Genomic DNA, 18,878 nt, shown 5'->3' with positions numbered 1-18,878 from the left:
AGCGTTTTGAAAGCTCAGAGGCTACACAATTTACAGATTGTTTTGTGATCACAGCTGCCCTCTGAATTGATGAAAAAGATGGATGGCAAACAGCCCTACCCTGAGAACATGTTGGGGTTACTACGCTTCATACGCAACCTCCATGAGCACAAGTAAGACTGTTTTCCCCCGTACTAAAATGTTTCACTGTCTTACCATTTGAAGGTGGCTGATTTTGTTTCTCCTTCTGCAGTGCTGAGGTTTTAGAATCTGTTGACCTGATGACTATGTTCCCTGATCTCTTTGGATGCGTCTACATGTTGGCCAAGAAACAGAGCTGGAATTCAAGGCCTGGTCTGAAAAATGTGTTTCAGAGAGATCTAAGCTCATGATTCTGAAATGTAAACTGTCATTTGAACTGATGAAATATGAACTATTGTAATACTTTTGACTTTGTTGGTAGAGGCAATGATTTTAACTGTCTCAAGGACATTTTATATTCTATATTTTCACTGATAGATCTAATATCCATATGATTTTTACAAATAATGATCTTACATGGTTATAGCCTACATATTATGGGAGTTACTACAAAAATACAGTACTCACAAAGCTTTGGTAAAATGATGTGATTACTTTTTTTAAAACTGTCTTCACTTAAGGTATATGGGATTTGTATTAATATAAATGATCTGTATGAGATTTCAGGGATGTCTGGATCAAAGTATTGACATGTTTTTTTTCTATCTGTGTTTTGCTTGATATGAAAATGAAGTCTGTCCAAGAGTGCATTGAAACCTGATTGTATTTCTTAAATCCGTGATCTATCAATGGATGAGTTGTGATCACCAAAATGAGAAATACAATGGAGGCACTGTGACGCCCTCTTGTGGATAGAACTGTGAAGGTTACAAATGTAGTGATCAACTTTTTAATTTTTTTTTTAAAATTCATGAAACACCACAGTAAAATGTTAATGCACCTCTCTCAATATAATAAAGGCTATCAAAGAGCAATATAAAACTGCCATCTTACCCTATGTGAGGTTCTAAAACAGAAACACATTTAACCCACACTTATCAGGCACTTATTTGCAGCTTTTAAGTAAGAACCAATAGCTGCAGGGTTGCTGGTTCAAACGACTGGAGGGTTGCTGAAATCTAATTTAAGTGATACCTAATAAGGGTCCAATAAACAACATATGAAACATTTTGAAACTACAAATTAGAGGCTAAAAAGTGTGGGCTAAAATATAGTGTTAGGCTGCCATCCTAACGTCTTACTCTGAGCTGGGCTTTAAATTGCTTTATATGGTCATCCACTCTCCTAGCCCTAATGTCTTCAGCCATCTGTCCTTTATCCCTTGACTCCCTGAACTCCTCAGTCATCGTCTGGAATTTCCACCTCAACTCCCCAACCTGCCACTGAGGGTTGTCAGGTCACCTGAGATGACAATATTGTATACTGATGTCAACTATAACAGAAGATATTGTTGTGGTGAAAGTATTGTGAGCTATTGGCGTATTTGAACCATACAGGATCACCTTCAAACTGTTCATGCTCACCTACGATGCACTGAATGCGCTGGCGCTAAACATACCTTACTGACCATTTGCACCCCTAGATTCCCGACCTGCTCACTGCACTCTAACAATGGCCTCCTCATCCTGCCTTGACCCAGGCTCCGCTCCATAGGAGACGTTGCTTTTAGCAGTGCAGTACCCCAAAGAAGCACACAAAAACGGATCAAAACTGGCACGAATCTCCAGTTTATTGTACAGATGTGATGGTACAACGCAGTGGGCACTGTTGCTCCAGCGCTGCGGGATACAGTTCTACTGTGACAGAGCCAAGGCGAGCACACCATGTTTCACTATTTTACCAGATATTCAACTGACCAACAAGCCAGATAAAGTCAGTTATAAACACAATCATGCACGTGACCCATGACTGTATCAATATTATAAAGACATAGTCCACATAATATTCTCTAATAATATACTGTCTGATAATATACGCCATTAAGCAGACACTTTTCAGTGACTTAGTCATGCGTAGCTTAACCTCTTTCTGTCACACCCTGATCAGTTTCACCTGTCTTTGTCCTTGTCTCCACCCCCCACCAGGTGTGTCCCATCTCCCCTCATTATCCCATGTATTTATACCTGTGTTCTCTGTGTCAGTTCGTGTTTGTCAAGGAAACCAGTAGTTTCCCCCTTGCACCTGTATTTTCTATAGTTCCTGGTTCCGACCATTCTGCCTGCGTGACTCCAAGCCTGCCTGCCGTGACTCCAAGCCTGCCTGCCGTGACTCCAAGCCTGCCTGCCGTGACTCCAAGCCTGCCTGCCGTGACTCCAAGCCTGCCTGCCGTGACTCCAAGCCTGCCTGCCGTGACTCCAAGCCTGCCTGCCGTGACTCCAAGCCTGCCTGCCGTGACTCCAAGCCTGCCTGCCGTGACTCCAAGCCTGCCTGCCGTGACTCCAAGCCTGCCTGCCCTGACTCCAAGCCTGCCTGCCCTGACTCCAAGCCTGCCTGCCCTGACTCCAAGCCTGCCTGCCCTGACTCCAAGCCTGCCTGCCCTGACTCCAAGCCTGCCTGCCCTGACTCCAAGCCTGCCTGCCCTGACTCCAAGCCTGCCTGCCGTTCTGTACCTTGCCCCACCACACTGGATTACTGACCTCTGCCTGAGTCTGCCTGCCATTCGCTACCTTCTGGACTCTGATCTGGATTACTGACTACTGCCTGGGCTTGACCTGTCTTTTTGCCTGCCCGCTGTTCTAGTAATAAACTTTTGTTGCTTCGACACTGTCTGCATCTGGGTTTTCCCTAAAATGTGATACTTTCTAAATATGTTGGAATACTAATTGTTTTACGCAATGAAGAATACATGCGTAATGAAACAATTCACTTTTAAATTGTTCTCTAACATTACGGAATACCCAAGTCGACTTTTTTTTTTTTTTTTTTGGTGTGACATGCGTCACCTGTGATTGCGCCCAGGTGCATCTCATTATTGGTTGGGTGGGATTTTTTTGTCAATTCCCAGTTTTTCCCAGTGGCCAGAAGATTCTGATTATTTGTAAAAGTCAGTGTGCCTTGAGAGGACTACATTTCCAGTAATGGCAGCCTGGTAGTTGAATCTTAAGTATGGCAAAAGTATGACCCCAAGCCAGGACCAGCTCTCCTTCTCCCTGGGCACATCTCCCTAAACCTATGACCTTATATATTTTTTTTTAAAGTGAAAGCTAATAAGTATATATTGGTGATAGGATCATTGTATGAGCATTAGAGCTGAAAATATTTTTTGATTATTGTGGAGCGCTGCAATAGGGATTATAGAGATGTGACTCTAATATTGATGATGAAAGATATTGGTGCTACAGAATAAATCTGTATTTGAAATATATCTCAGGCACATCAGATACAACTGATTGCATTAGGCCGTCATTGAAAATAAGAATTTGTTCTTAACTGACTTACCTAGTAAAATAAAGGTAAAAAAATATCAAGGGCTTTGTGATTCGTTGGCCAGTCAATTCAGGTGTGATAGTGCCGGGCTAGATAAAAATGCTTTCTTACTGTTCACTAGGAAACTAATTAGGAAACACGGTATCATTTTGTACTTCCATAATAACCGTTATGTACTTAGTCTAGAAGTATTGGTTGTTAGATAACAGCACAACTCAGAACAGTGTTGATACTACATGTATTACTGTGTACTAGTTATATAGGATTGAGGGCAGCTTGATGTGTGACTAGATACACTCATTACTAATTACATAGACATCCATCTCACAGCTGCTGAATGATTATGGATTGATAAGTGATTTGTAGTGTACCGCATAATTTTAAGTAATAGATTTCTGAATATATTTCACTTATGATTCAAACCGTGGACCTCATTCCTGTAAATCACTCATGTGCAAAGACCTTGCTCAACAATGAATGTCACATCAAAGTTGACTTCCACTGCTATTCTGATGAGAAGCCAGCTCTACCCCTCCACCAAACCCACCACTCCCCTCCCTCATCAGCTGCCTTCACGACACCCAGAGCTGGATGAGCATGAACCTCCTCAAATTCAACAACAAGAAGACAGAGGTTATGCTCATTGGCTCCAAATCCACCCTCTCCAAGCATTACCATAGATGACTTCCTGGTCCCTCTAAACACAAGTCAAAAGCCTGTGTCTCCCTGGGCAATTCCCTCTCTTTCGAACCCCACATAAAAACCAACACCCCGACAGCATTCTTCCACTTCCGAAATATCTCCAGGCTCCGCCCCTCGCTCAGAGTCTATATACATTGTGTGCAAAAGGCATGAGGAGGTAGGCGAATAACCACAACTTTGCAGATTAACACTGGAGTGACAAATGATCAGATGGTCATGTACAGGTAGAGATATTGGTGTGCAAAAGAGCAGAAAATAAAATAAATAAAAACAGTATGGGGATGAGGTAGGTAAAAATGGGTGGGCTATTTACCGATAGACTATGTACAGCGGCAGTGATCGGTTAGTTGCTCAGATAGCAGATGTTTGAAGTTGGTGAGGGAGATAAAGGTCTCCAACTTCAGCGATTTTTGCAATTCGTTCCAGTCACAGGCAGCAGAGAACTGGAACGAAAGGCGGCCAAATGAGGTGTTGGCTTTAGGGATGATCAGTGAGATACACCTGCTGGAGCGCGTGTTACGGGTGGGTGTTGCCATCGTGACCAGTGAACTGAGATAAGGCGGAGCTTTACCTAGCATGGACTTGTAGATGACCTGGAGCCAGTGGGTCTGGCGACGAATATGTAGCGAGGGCCAGCCGACTAGAGCATACAGGTCGCAGTGGTGGGTGGTATAAGGTGCTTTAGTGACAAAACGGATGGCTCTGTGATAAACTGCATCCAGTGTGTTGGAAGCAATTTTGTAGATGACATCGCCGAAGTCGAGGATCGGTAGGATAGTCAGTTTTACAAGTGTAAGTTTGGCGGCGTGAGTGAAGGAGGCTTTGTTGCGGAATAGAAAGCCGACTCTTGATTTGATTTTCGATTGGAGATGTTTGATATGAGTTTGGAAGGAGAGTTTACAGTCTAGCCAGACACCTAGGTACTTATAGATGTCCACATATTCAAGGTCGGAACCATCCAGGGTGGTGATGGTGGTCAGGCGCGCGGGTGCAGGTAGCGAACGGTTGAAAAGCATGCATTTGGTTTTACTAGCGTTCAAGAGCAGTTGGAGGCCACGGAAGGAGTGTTGTATGGCATTGAAGCTTGTTTGGAGGTTAGATAGCACAGTGTCCAAGGACGGGCCGGAAGTATATAGAATGGTGTCATCTGCGTAGAGGTGGATCAGGGAATCGCCCGCAGCAAGAGCAACATCATTGATATATACAGAGAAAAGAGTCGGCCCGAAAATTGAACCCTGTGGCACCCCCATAGAGACTGCCAGAGGACCGGACAGCATGCCCTCCGATTTGACACACTGAACTCTGTCTGCAAAGTAATTGGTGAACCAGGCAAGGCAGTCATCCGAAAAACCGAGGCTACTGAGTCTGCCGATAAGAATATGGTGATTGACAGAGTCGAAAGCCTTGGCAAGGTCGATGAAGACTGCTGCACAGTACTGTCTTTTATCGATGGCGGTTATGATATCGTTTAGTACCTTGAGCGTGGCTGAGGTGCACCCGTGACCGGCTCGGAAACCAGATTGCACAGCGGAGAAGGTACGGTGGGATTCGAGATGGTCAGTGACCTGTTTGTTGACTTGGCTTTCGAAGACCTTAGATAGGCAGGGCAGGATGGATATAGGTCTGTAACAGTTTGGGTCCAGGGTGTCTCCCCCTTTGAAGAGGGGGATGACTGCGGCAGCTTTCCAATCCTTGGGGATCTCAGACGATATGAAAGAGAGGTTGAACAGGCTGGTAATAGCGGTTGCGAAAATGGCGGCAGTTAGTTTCAGAAATAGAGGGTCCAGATTGTCAAGCCCAGCTGATTTGTACGGGTCCAGGTTTTGCAGCTCTTTCAGAACATCTGCTATCTGGATTTGGGTAAAGGAGAACCTGGAGAGGCTTGGGCGAGTAGCTGCGGGGGGCGGAGCTGTTGGCCGAGGTTGGAGTAGCCAGGCGGAAGGCATGGCCAGCCGTTGAGAAATGCTTGTTGAAGTTTTCGATAATCATGGGTTTATCGGTGGTGACCGTGTTACCTAGCCTCAGTGCAGTGGGCAGCTGGGAGGAGGTGCTCTTGTTCTCCATGGACTTCACAGTGTCCCAGAACTTTTTGGAGTTGGAGCTACAGGATGCAAACTTCTGCCTGAAGAAGCTGGCCTTAGCTTTCCTGACTGACTGCGTGTATTGGTTCCTGACTTCCCTGAACAGTTGCATATCGCGGGGACTATTCGATGCTATTGCAGTCCGCCACAGGATGTTTTTGTGCTGGTCGAGGACAGTCAGGTCTGGAGTGAACCAAGGGCTATATCTGTTCTTAGTTCTGCATTTTTTGAACGGAGCATGCTTATCTAAAATGGTGAGGAAGTTACTTTTAAAGAATGACCAGGCATCCTCAACTTACGGGATGAGGTCAATGTCCTTCCAGGATACCCGGGCCAGGTCGATTAGAAAGGCCTGCTCACAGAAGTGTTTTAGGGAGCGTTTGACAGTGATGAGGGGTGGTCGTTTGACTGCGGCTCCGTAGCGGATACAGGCAATGAGGCAGTGATCGCTGAGATCCTGGTTGAAGACAGCGGAGGTGTATTTGGAGGGCCAGTTGGTCAGGATGACATCTATGAGGGTGCCCTTGTTTACAGATTTAGGGTTGTACCTGGTGGGTTCCTTGATGATTTGTGTGAGATTGAGGGCATCTAGCTTATATTGTAGGACTGCCGGGGTGTTAAGCATATCCCAGTTTAGGTCACCTAACAGAACAAACTCTGAAGGTAGATGGGGGGCGATCAATTCACAAATGGTGTCCAGGGCACAGCTGGGAGCTGAGGGGGGTCGGTAGCAGGCGGCAACAGTGAGAGACTTATTTCTGGAGAGAGTAATTTTTAAAATTAGTAGTTCGAACTGTTTGGCTATGGACCTGGAAAGTATGACATTACTTTGCAGGCTATCTCTGCAGTAGACTGCAACTCCTCCCCCTTTGGCGGTTCTATCTTGACGGAAAATGTTATAGTTGGGTATGAAAATCTCAGAATTTTTGGTGGCCTTCCTGAGCCAGGATTCAGACACGGCAATGGCCCCCTAGTGGGCATCCTCTCTGGGTGGAATGCAACAAAAAGAGTCTGCTGCCCCGCCAAAAACGGACTCCCCCCACATGCACCACAGATCAAAGGAGGGCTCTTTTAGCCACCTTCACAAGCGTCCCAGAAAGTCTCGCCTCTGGGTTTACAAGCTCTTCTTTCGGGCTTCGCCTCTTCCTACAAATACTTTTTATAACTAAACCAAGATAGACCACAGCCTGTTTCCAATGGGAACAAATGAGTAACAGTGGCCAGAACAAAAAAGGAGATCGAATCCCCGAGCTGACAAGGTAAAAATCTGTAGTTCTACCCCTGAACAAGGCAGTTAACCCACCGTTCCTAGGCTGTCATTGTAAATAAGAATGTGTTCTTAACTGACTTGCCTAGTTAAATAAAAATAAATAAAGAGTCAAGCACGAGCTAGCGGGATCCTATTAGCCTGTTTTGGCATGCATCTGCATATTTCCGTTAGGGAACGCCTACTCAGAGTTCGCATGTGCAATAACTCAATTCGCCTTTGCATTCCTTCTAAACAAAGCAATGTTTTTACAACCTTAGCAAAGGTTAAATTCTACAAAACGTTGTCCACCTTCTTCATAACAGATTATAGTTTTGGTTACAGAAAACTGTACTGAAATAAATAATCGATGAGAAAATGTGCAGAATGTTGACCAAAATCCATCTTCTCCCACTGCCGGCTTCTTCTTACTACAATATTTGGTAGTGAGTGGAAACGCCAAGCGGATGCTTCACATTTTTACATCCGGTGAAATATCTGTCTCATTGTTCTATCGGTTCTTCCTCTCTGATTTCAGGAAGAACAGTTAATGGCCGTGTTCGAGGTTAATGGCTAGAAGGGATACAGCTTTTGTCAAATGAGCCTTCTAGCCATGTATGTGTTCAAGAGTCAAAAGCGCAATGTATAATGGGTAAATTGTGACTGACTGACTTTTTAGTAAATAATAATGAGTCGTTACTTATGATGCAAGGTGATTTGTAGATCAGTCAGTAGACAGTCGCCTGCAGTCGTTTTGATGCTCTCGAACGCGGCCGATGTTTCTTCAGCGTCAGTAGAGCGGGCATTAACTTCAGCCTTTCTCCTCTTAAGAACTCTTAGAGGTATGTACATTTTAAATAGATTTAAGGCTATTGGCACAGTCCAGTGAATGTTTCTCTTTCCGAGTTATGTTTTGGCACAGTCCAGTGAATGTTTCTCTTTCCGAGTTATGTTATAGTGGAGACTACAAATCCTCCGCATTTGAAACTATTAAAATGAGCTTTTCCAAAAGTCTCGCAATAGTACTGTAATGAAACAGGCAGAGAGCAGGTCTCGAACCTTCGACCTTCTAGCCCAAAATCCAACGCGCTATCGACTGTGCTGCAAAAGCATGCTCGTGTGGCAGAGTCGAGTCCAGGGTCGATTTTTATAAACTGGTATATGGCCAATATACCACAGCTAAAGGCTGTTCTTTGCAAGCCTGTTCTTTCACGACCCGAGTGCCTGGATAAAGCCCTTAGCCGTGGTATATTGGACATATACCACAAACCTCTGGGGTGCCTTATTGCTGTTATAAACTGGTTACCAAAGTAATTAGAGCAGTATAAAATAAATATTTTGTCATACCTGTGGTATACGGTCTGATATACCACAGCTGTCAGTGCTCGAACCACCCAGTTTATAATTAAGCAATAAGGTCCGAGGGGGTGTGGTATATGGCCAATATACCATGGCTAAGGGCTGTTCTTAAGAGCAACTCAACTTGCGGAGTACCTGTACACAGCCCTTAGCTGTGGTATATTGGCCATGTACCACAAACCCCAGAGGCGTCTTATTGCTATTATCAACTGGTTACCAACGTAATTAGAGCAGTAAAAATATATGTTTTGTTATACCTGTGTTATACGGTCTGATATACCACGGCTGTCAGCCAATCAACATCCAGGGCTCAAACCACTCAATTTATAAAGATGCCATATGAATCAAGCAATAAAGCCCATTTGGGTTGTAGAAAAGCAACATATAAGGTGTTGGTTTCATGAGCTGAAATAAAATACCCCAGAAATTTTCCATACACACAAAAAGCTTATTTCTCTCAATGTTTTACATCCCTGTCAGTGAATATTTTTCCTTTGCCAACAATCCACCCACCTGACAGGTGTGGCATATCAAGGAGCTGATTAAACAGCATGATCATTACACGTGCATTTTGTGCTGGGGACAATAAAATGTGCAGTTTTGTCAAACAACACAATGCCACAGATGTCTCAAGTTTTGAGGGAGCCTGCAATTGATATGGTGACTGCAGGAATGTCCACCAGAGCGGTTGCCAGAGAATTTAATGTTCATTTCTCTACCATAAGGTCTCACAACCGCAGACCACGTGTATGGCGTCTTGTGGCCGAGTGGTTTACTGATGTCAACTTTGAATAGAGTGCCCCATGGTGGCGGTGGGGTTATGGTATCGGCAGGCATAAGCTACGGACAACAAACACAATTGCATTTTATTGATGCCAATTTGAATGCACAGAGATACTGTGACAAGATCCCAAGGCCCATTTAAAAACACAAGATTGATTTTCAAGAACTCCTGGCCAGACTGGTTATCTCAGAGCCAACAAATCCTATTATCAAGTGCATTATTAAGAATAATCTGGAGAGACTGAAGAAATTGATTAGAGGCAAGGACATCGATGCATTGTACCCTTGTGTTGAGTTACAAGATGAAGTAACCCCTTTAATTGCTGCTGTTGCATTTGCAAATCAGGAGATTTGTACATTTCTTCTGGGAAAAGGTGCTGACCCCAACAAACCATCAAAGAGATATTTAGCACCACTGCATTATGCTGGACTGCGTAAAGTTCCAGTGAATATAGTGACAACATTACTGGAAGCAAAGGCAGATCCAAATGGTCTAGTAGAAACAGGCCTACCTGTAAAACCAAAGTTCTCTCCAATTCAATTAGCACATGACAGAGAGGATGTTGTGAAGAAGTTGCTCGAATCTGGAGCTGTAATGTGGCTAAATCATGACATCCATCCTGCAATTGATCTGAAATTGGCCACAATAATTGAAAACTTTGCTAAAGAGAGTGAGTTATTTTCCAAAATCAAGATTTTTTAAAATTTTGTGAAAGCAGTAAAACAAACATCCCCAACAGAAGTGTTCAGCAGCTTTGCCCAGAACCTTCTACAGGTGAACCCCCAAACCCACCTTACTATGGTTGACATGTGCTTTAACATTGAAGGTCCATATGCAGAAAAATACCCCCAGACAGCCATTACATGGTTGAACGACTCCAATAAACTAGATTACTATGTTGAAGATGTAAGCAAACGTCTGTCTACAATTCCTCAGCTTTTTAGGACAATTGCATTGAAATCCTTAGATAGAGTTGTTTGCTCCATGAAGGAAATACCTAATGAGGTGTCACTTACCCTAATTCCTGAGTTAGTGAAACTGCTTTCCTCTAAAACAGAAGATTATCTTGTTCCATTGATCATTGTTACGCTCTGTTGCATCACACAGAAGACAAAAGACAAGGATCGTTGGAGCAACTCTGACCTTGAGGAAATATGCAAGCACATTGTCCCATGCACACAGAGGAAGGGTTATCCCTATGAATTGAAGATGTATGCCTATGCATTGCTAGCAGATCTTTACACATTTAGTTGTGTTCCTGGTTACATCAGCTCTCTGGGACTGACTCCGGTACCCGAAGAACTACTTATCTGGGGATGGGATGAAAACCTGAAAGTAAGAGAGATTTAAACAAGTCCTTAAACGGACAACATTCTGTCTCCAAGTCAGCAAGTGAAGATTCAAAAGATAGTTATTTATCAGAAACCAACAAGAAGAAGAAGAAGAAGATGAAGAGAACGGCAGAAAAACAAGACATACCAAAAGAAGAGACAGACACACAAGAAAATAAAACCTGTTTAGCCTTCAATACTTCATCTACTGCTGTTGAGGAATCTGGCCTTGATGAGTGTTCTAGTGTCAAGCCGTTCCACCCCACCACTGACACGTCACCATTACAGCGCAAATGGCTCAAAGTCAGCAAGCGGTGGGAGACACAGTTAGAGAAGCTTGCCAACGTGGATGAATGTACATGTTATAAAGTAGGAAACCTCACTCTAATACATTATGATAATTACTTTCGCATAGCAAAGGGAAGTGATGGATCTGAGGTCTTCTTGGGCCTGAGGGATGATGGCACTGAAGTAGCTATAAAGAGAATGATCAGGTCAAACTATCAGTTTCTCAAGAGGGAGGAAGGATTTTTTCGTCTTCCAAAGCTTGACAGTAGCTGTATTGTGAGATACATGGACTTTGCAGAAGACAGTTTCTTTGGTTATCTTGCTCTTCAGCTCTGTGAATACACTCTGGATGAGTACATTAATACACACCTGTCCAAGGACGACACTCGTGCCCTGATTAAAATCACTCAAGAGGTGCTCCGCAGTTTAAGTGTCCTTCATTGTCCAACTACCAAGTCCTTCATCGGGATATCAAACCTCTGTTTTGATAGGTGAGAGATACTATAGCATTGCACAGTTAAGCCTTTCACTCTAAATCTAATACATGTTTTTCACCATTATGTGTTAAAAAATTGCATATGCAGTATTTTAAACTCATTTTCTAGTACATATAATTATGAAAAGCATGATATTGTGATATTATTTATCCTTAACAGATATCAATGGAAATGCAAAATTGGCAGATTTTGGCATAAGTCGCAGATTGACAGTGGAACAAACAACTCTATACACAGTCCCTGCAGGAACAAAATGCTGGATGGCCAAGGAGACATTAGACAAACAAGGCTCTGGATATAAGAGGAGCTCTGACATACAGGTTGAGCAACGTGAAGATAGAATAAAGATTATTTCCTGTTTGTAGAGCGATGGACTGAATGATTGTTGAAATTTCAGGTGGCTGGGATGTTGGTATACTACGTTCTTTCTGGTGGACACCACCCCTTTGAAGGTCCACTTGGTGAGGAACTTGAACAGAATCGAAACATAATCAAGGGGACTTACACACTAGAACATGTGGCAGACGAGGTGACAAAAGACCTCATTGAGTGGATGATCAATGAAGACCCTGATGAGAGACAAATGTATAAGAAGTCTGTGCCAAGACTGGAAGGCAGTTGTATTCATGATCCAGCTCGGCTTTTATTATGACGTAATAAAAAGTATATTTGAACTCACGTGCTCCGGTATTTGTGAAATATGATTGACCAAATATTTCCACGACATACATTTTAAAAGTGCTGAACAAATAGTTATATTGGCTATGTCCATCTTAGCTCGCTCATTAATGTCTTAATCGAAATCACGGATTGCCTCATCTGCTTGTTGTCCCCTTATGCCATAGTTTGTACATCAATTGTCAGTAGAAACCACATTTGTTTAAACGAGTCAGCCATATCAGCTATGTTTTTTAAAAATAAGTAAATGAGGCTGAATACTGATACTCTGGTGTGTCAGTGGTAAAGTGTTGGGACTGCTGTTGGGACTCTGTTGTTGGGACAGCTTTATGTACCGTTTCTGGGCACAGTTTGTCACTGGTATAGTGCAATTCATGTTTTGTTTACTGTTGTGCTCTGTACTGGCGTTGCTGGCATGCATCCCACGTCTTTTTGGTTTTGTTTACTGTTGTGCTCTGTACTGGCGTTGCTGGCATGCATCGCACGTCTTTTTGGTTTTGTTTGCCCCACCAAGATTTACATGCTACATGTTTTGGGCAACCTCACCAATTTCACATACAACTGTGAGTTATAGATCTGTCATTCTTGTTGAACGCCAGTCTAAAAGCAGTAGATTTGTTCTATGTGTACTTTTATATGCTTCCCGTTCTTAAAGGTTTGTTTTTGCGTCTTTTACTTAGAACTTATAGCCACGTTGGCTTCATAAACCACTGCTACTGTTAACCACAAAGAGCATTTGATTCTGTCTCATCTCCTCTACCTTTCTCACGTCTACTCCTGCTCCTCCCCTCCAGTGTTCGACATCGCTGGTTTACTAACCACCGGTCCTGGGAACCATCATTACGCGCACCTGGCATTCATCACTACGCTCACCTGTGCTTCATTAAGCACACCTGTACTCCATTACCTCACGTTATACCTCCCCTTTATCTGGCACTCCCTTAGGTTCTTTCCCTGGGCATTATTGTATTATTTTGTTCATGTCTAGACGCTATGCCGTATTGGTCTATGGTACTTGCGCTATTCAACTTGACTCCCAGCATCTAGGTTACAGAATACTGCCTCACAAAATGGAAACAGCAGATGGTCGACAAGCAGGGATACCTACTTTGTAATCACCATGACCAGCGGGCACAACTAGGGACGGCTATGGAAGAGGCTCTTCGCAGTGTTCAACGTCTTGAACATACCAGAGAGGAGTTGCCTTCAACTAGTGGAGGATACTCTACCACCAGCCCATTCAGCTAACTGTGCAGGTCAGCGATGTCCCTCCTGGATAAATATGACAGCACCCCATGTAAATGCTGTGGCTTCTGACTACAGTATTCTACTTTTCGCACCAGATGGGAACTCCTACTGCCGAGAGGTCCAAGGTTGCCACGGTTATTTCTCTGCTGACTGGGTGGGCATTGGAATGGGCCATAGATGTCTGGGAGAGGAGCTGGATTCGTATGCAGGGTTCATGGCTCGGTTCAGAGGTATCTTCGATCATCCACTGGAGGGCAGAGAGGGGTGAGTGCCTACTCCAACTACGGAGGACCAGATGACTGCTGAGTACGCACTCATCATCTGGACAGTAGCAACATCCAGTGGCCTGGGAGCATCGGCACTCATCACTTCTCTCCCTCCCTCAGGTAACACTTTGGATCAGAGCCTGAACCCACGGGGGTAGGGGTCACTTGCCTCCCCGCAGTGGAGCAATGCAGGCGGCGATAGCTGGGGCTCTGTCTCTATCGTGGGCACCTGCTCCAGCAGTGTCCGATACGGCCCAACTCGGGATCCACAAGTGTAGAGGGATGGTCACTTGATCTTTTACTTCCTGGGGCAGATGTGAGTATCCCCTCTACATCCCTTTCTGCAAAACTCTTTTTGGTGGTGATTGTACTACTTGACTGTCCCTCATGTACTGTTTCTACAGCAATAGTGGATTCCTGTGCTGCGGGGAACTTTATTGACCAGACCTTTGCCTCAACTTCAACTAATACCCGCTCTCCTCGCCTTTCCTGGTTCATGCCCTCGATAGTCAGTAATTAGGTTCCGGGACCATCAGACACATCAAACTACTCACTGCGCCCCCATGCAGATGCATCTACCCTCTGTCGGTGGCTGAAACCCAGGCCATCGAAGAGGACATTCATGAGGCGCTCCAACAAGGTTTCATCCGCACGTCCACTTCTCCCGTGTCCGCAGGCTAATTCTTCGTGGCCAAGGATGGAGGTTTACGCCTATGTATATATTAGAGGACTCAATGACATCACCAAGTACCGTTACCCTCTCCCATTGTTGCCGGCAGCCATCAAAGAGCTCTGCGGGGCTCAGTTTAACCTTTTTATTTTTTAACCAAATTGGACCTGCGGAGTACATACAATCTCATCTGCATCAGGGAGGAGGATGACTGGAAGACTGCTTTTAGCACAATATCTGGTCACTGGAGGATCACTTTGCGTGGATGAAAAATTAAGACTACAGTGGAGACCCTGAATCATCCCTCCTTCTGGAAACCACAGGTAAATCCTTGTCAATTGAAAGGTTTTATTAGTATGGCACTGTAATGAATATGACAATTAACCACATTGCATACCTTGCATTCAACACACAAACTAAAGCTAAACATAAGGAGATAAGGACAAAACATTTATGGATCAGGATTCCAGTAAGAATGACACAATGATTGACAGTGACACAATTATAACACAATGATAATACTGTAACGTGCATAATGAAAATAATTAGTTTATAATATTCAGATGCATAGGATGCTTGGGCAAAATGAGAGAATGCTGAAGTATATGCATTAAACTGAGTACATGAATGTATGACTAGACACTTCCACTGTACATTGTTGTCTTCCAGGAGAGTTGGGAATGAGAGGATGGGAAGTGTCGTAATGCTGCCCAAGAGCTTCTAGAAGTGCTATGGAGACAACCTTCTGTCAGTGGAGATCCAAGGTGAACCAGTTGTCATTTTATTAAATGTGTGTACCTGTACATGTATATTAAAAGCATGAATACCCTCTCCCCTGGCAGAGTGTAGAAAGCTCAGAGGCTACACAATTTACAGATTGTTTTGTGTTCACAGCTGCTGTCTAAATTGATGATAAAGATGGATGGCAGAAAGCCCTACCCTGAACATGTTGGGGTTACTACGCTCCATGAGCACTAGTATGTAAGACTGGTTTTTTTCTTCTTCCCCGTACTAAAACATTTAACTGTCTTACCATTCCAGGTAGCTAAGTGTTTTGTTTCTCCCTCTGCAGTGCTGAGGATTTAGAATTGGTTGACCTAATGAAGATGCTCCCCGATCTCTTTGGATGTGTCTACATGTTGGCCAAGAAAAAGGGCTGGAATTCAAGGCCTGGTCTGAAAAATGTATTTCAGAAAGATATAAGCTCATGGTTCTGAAATGTAAATTGTCATGTGAAGTGATGAAATATGACCTATTGTAGTACTTTTGACTTTTGTAGGTAGAGCCACTGATCTTAACTGTTTTAAGAACATTTTATATTCTATATCTTCACAGATCTAAACCATATGATTTTTACGAATCTTACATGGTTATAGCCTAAAATACAGTACACAAAGCTTTGATAAAATTAGTGGTTACTTTTTTACTTCAGTTAAGGTATATGGGATTTGTATTAATATATATTATATTAGCCCCCGTCCCCGCAGGAGGTATTTTGCCCTTTGGTAGGCCATCATTGTAAATATGAACTGTAAAACTGACTTGCCTAGTAAATAAAGGTTAAATAAAATAAATACAAATTAAACATGTGACAATGTTCTCACTACAATTTCGGACTTAAAGTGGTGAACTTTTTAATAAATAGGCCTATAGGCTTTTAGCTAGGGTTGAATATACTCAACAGTAAACTTTGGAAACAGCTTGATTGTACTACTAGACACTTTATTTATACCGTTTACCCCTTTTTCTCCGCACTTGGTAGTTACAGTCTTGTCCCATCACTGCAACTCCCGTACGGACTCGGGAGAGGTGAAGGTCGAGAGCCATGCGTCTTCCGAAACATGACCCGAGCTGCACTGCTTCTTGACACACTGGAAGCCAGCCACACCTTACACCTTGGTGACCGTGCATGCTTCCGGCTCGCCACGGGAATCACTAGAGCCCGGTGTGACAAGGACATCCCGGCTGGCTAAAGGAAGGAGGCCAAGGTGGCGGCTTGAACAGACACTTTTTTACAGAGCTCCGCACCACACTTCAGAAGGATTGTGAAAAAAAAACAAGTTTACAGTCATTACTATTTCTGTTTTTATTTGTTCGAGATATAAGAACCTTCCTGTGACTGGAATAAGAATTGGATCATTTATTGTCCATGCAAAGTCGTGACAAAAAAAGAAAGGAAGAAGCTACCAGTTCTATTGCTAATCAACAAGAGAGAAACGTGCTTATAGACAACTGCCATAACTGCGCTTGCCCTATGGATAATATCATGCTGTTGAAGATGACAAATTCCCCTCTTTACCGGTTACTCCATGCAAACCTCTACCCTCCAAAAAACCCAACATGAACTCTGACATCGTGGCTACCCTCTCCTTACTCATCAACTCCAGGTCTGACGCCACTGAGAAAATGGTAGGCGGAAACACCATGGTTATCAAAGGCTTGATAGACTGAAGTTTGCATGTGGTGAAATCAAGGATGTGAAAATGAGAGTGGCAAAAGTTGAAAAAAGTGTGAAAAAGAATAACAATGTCTACCATAGACATCTCACTGACCTGGAGCAATACACAAGAAGATGGAACCTGAGACTCTACGGTGTGCCAGAGGTGGAGAATGAGGATGTGCGAGGAGATGCTATCCACATCTGCCAAGAAGTTATGCCTGCAGAGTAGAACAAAGTTGGTGATACCATCGACGTTGTGCATCGCCTCGGCAAGAAGCAACAGCAAAACGATTCAAGACCTAGCGGTAATCATCATCCTCTTCACTGCCAGATTCTACAGGGATGCTGTCTGGAAAGCTGCTAGGAAGAACGCCTTCCTTCAGAGCCATGGTATGCGTTTCGCTGAGCATCTCAGCCCAGAGGACATAGAAAGAAGGAACAAGTTGTGGCCAACGATCAAGATAGCACGAAATGAGGGAAAGGCTGCTTACTTCGTCGGAGGACGAGGCTTCATCAATGATTCAGAAATCCATATGCCTCTCCAAAATCTCACCAGAAGGAACAGATTTATGGTTTCGGCCATTTTATTCTCATTTTCCTTGTATTGATTAACGTCACCTAACAAGCATCAGGTGACTATTTTTTGGAATACTCAGGTACCTCAATTTATTAGTTTGTTCTTGTATGACCAGAAGGCCTATTTTCTTTACAAACTTACGAAGACTGAACATTGTATTTATTTTTTTATGTATACAGTAACCAAGATACTGTTTTAAAGGGCATACAGGTCTGCTCTGACTTTACACGGTTATTGTTCTATTTAGTTATTAATACTTATTTCCAAGTGAAAAAGGTCTTAGGAACATGTGTATGTAAAACATTTTTTATTCCATTTTTTTATGATCAGTTTTCATATGCACTTAAAATAGTAGGTACCCTTTAATTTAAATTATTATCTTCTATTGTATTTCTCAGAATAGTTCCTGATTACACTAAAGAGGGTTTTTAGTCTCTTACTACAAAGAACCCTTGGTTTGGTCTTGAACATAATTTTCTGTTGAGTTGAATTTCAAAAGCCGGATAACATCTAGCTCAGAGTTTATGGAATAAGCTATTTTCACTTTAAGTTGACTTAAATGGTGCCGATCTCTGTTCCTTATCGCTTACGTTTACTGTTCCTATGCTTTTGACTCATCCTACTACAGTTTATATCATCTATATCACCTTTACAGTTTTATATCATCTTTGTTGTTTTGTCTTTGTCTATAGTTTCTCTTAATGCTAGGGGGTTGCGAAAAACAATGTGAAGCGCAAGGCCTTATTTTTATTTGCTTATCAATTTCTAACAGATTTTTGGCTTATATCCAAATGAATTGACAGTGAGTGTACAAATATTTGTACTCCTCCACTCACAGACCATAGGGCCATTTACATTGATATCAAAATATTTAGCCCTGATACTAACCTTGGTAGAGCATCCTACTGGAAGCTAAATAGCTCGTTATTAAATAATGATATAGTTAAGTTTGAGGTTAAAGATCTGATTTCACACTTTTGGGAAAGGGCCTGTGAAGAAAAATCTTATTGCAAGAACTGGGAGCTCTTTACATTTGAGGTGTCCAAATACCTTAGAAAATATGGTAGTAATCTTGCTAAGACCAGAAGAGCCGAGGAGGAAAAGGTGATCATTAAGATAACTTCCCTTTCTCAGAGGTCCCCGGCCAGCCTCTCGGCGGAGGAGAAGATGGAACTGATTGAGTTACAAAATAATAAACTGGATAATATATATAGATTAAAAGCAGAGGAGCCTTTATTAGATCTAGGAAAAAATGGATCGAGGA

At 43.0% G+C, this 18,878-nt stretch overlaps 1 protein-coding gene and 1 long non-coding RNA gene across 9 annotated transcripts in view; both read left to right on the top strand.

Annotated features, from left to right (window-relative positions):
- LOC115122193 (uncharacterized) overlaps nucleotides 1-18,878 on the top strand; it is a 40,124-nt gene that overhangs the window by 7,121 nt on the left and 14,125 nt on the right. For 5 of the 6 annotated variants that reach the window (XR_010464580.1, XR_010464579.1, XR_010464583.1 and 2 more), the window contains 2 exons: nucleotides 55-152; nucleotides 233-3,484. The exons of the other annotated variant lie outside the window; for it this stretch is intronic. The gene's annotated coding sequence lies outside the window, so the exon portion shown is untranslated. Of the gene's footprint in view, nucleotides 1-54; nucleotides 153-232; nucleotides 3,485-18,878 lie in introns of those variants that run through there. 6 annotated transcript variants of the gene reach the window in all.
- On the top strand, nucleotides 6,771-15,971 carry LOC115122195 (uncharacterized). 3 transcript variants are annotated; one of them, XR_010464577.1, is made up of 8 exons: nucleotides 6,771-12,055; nucleotides 12,133-13,669; nucleotides 13,757-13,925; nucleotides 14,048-14,243; nucleotides 14,332-14,920; nucleotides 15,267-15,361; nucleotides 15,492-15,574; nucleotides 15,670-15,971. It is a non-coding gene; the product is annotated as an uncharacterized LOC115122195 (long non-coding RNA). The 3 variants fall into 3 exon arrangements; XR_010464576.1 differs by having other exon boundaries at nucleotides 12,133-13,925; XR_010464578.1 differs by having other exon boundaries at nucleotides 12,133-13,925; nucleotides 15,492-15,578.

Source organism: Oncorhynchus nerka, linkage group LG8, assembly GCF_034236695.1.
Source record: "Oncorhynchus nerka isolate Pitt River linkage group LG8, Oner_Uvic_2.0, whole genome shotgun sequence".
NCBI lineage: Eukaryota > Metazoa > Chordata > Actinopteri > Salmoniformes > Salmonidae > Oncorhynchus > Oncorhynchus nerka.
The sequence above is the reverse complement of the archived record's forward strand: the minus strand, read 5'-3'. Positions and strand labels throughout refer to the sequence as shown.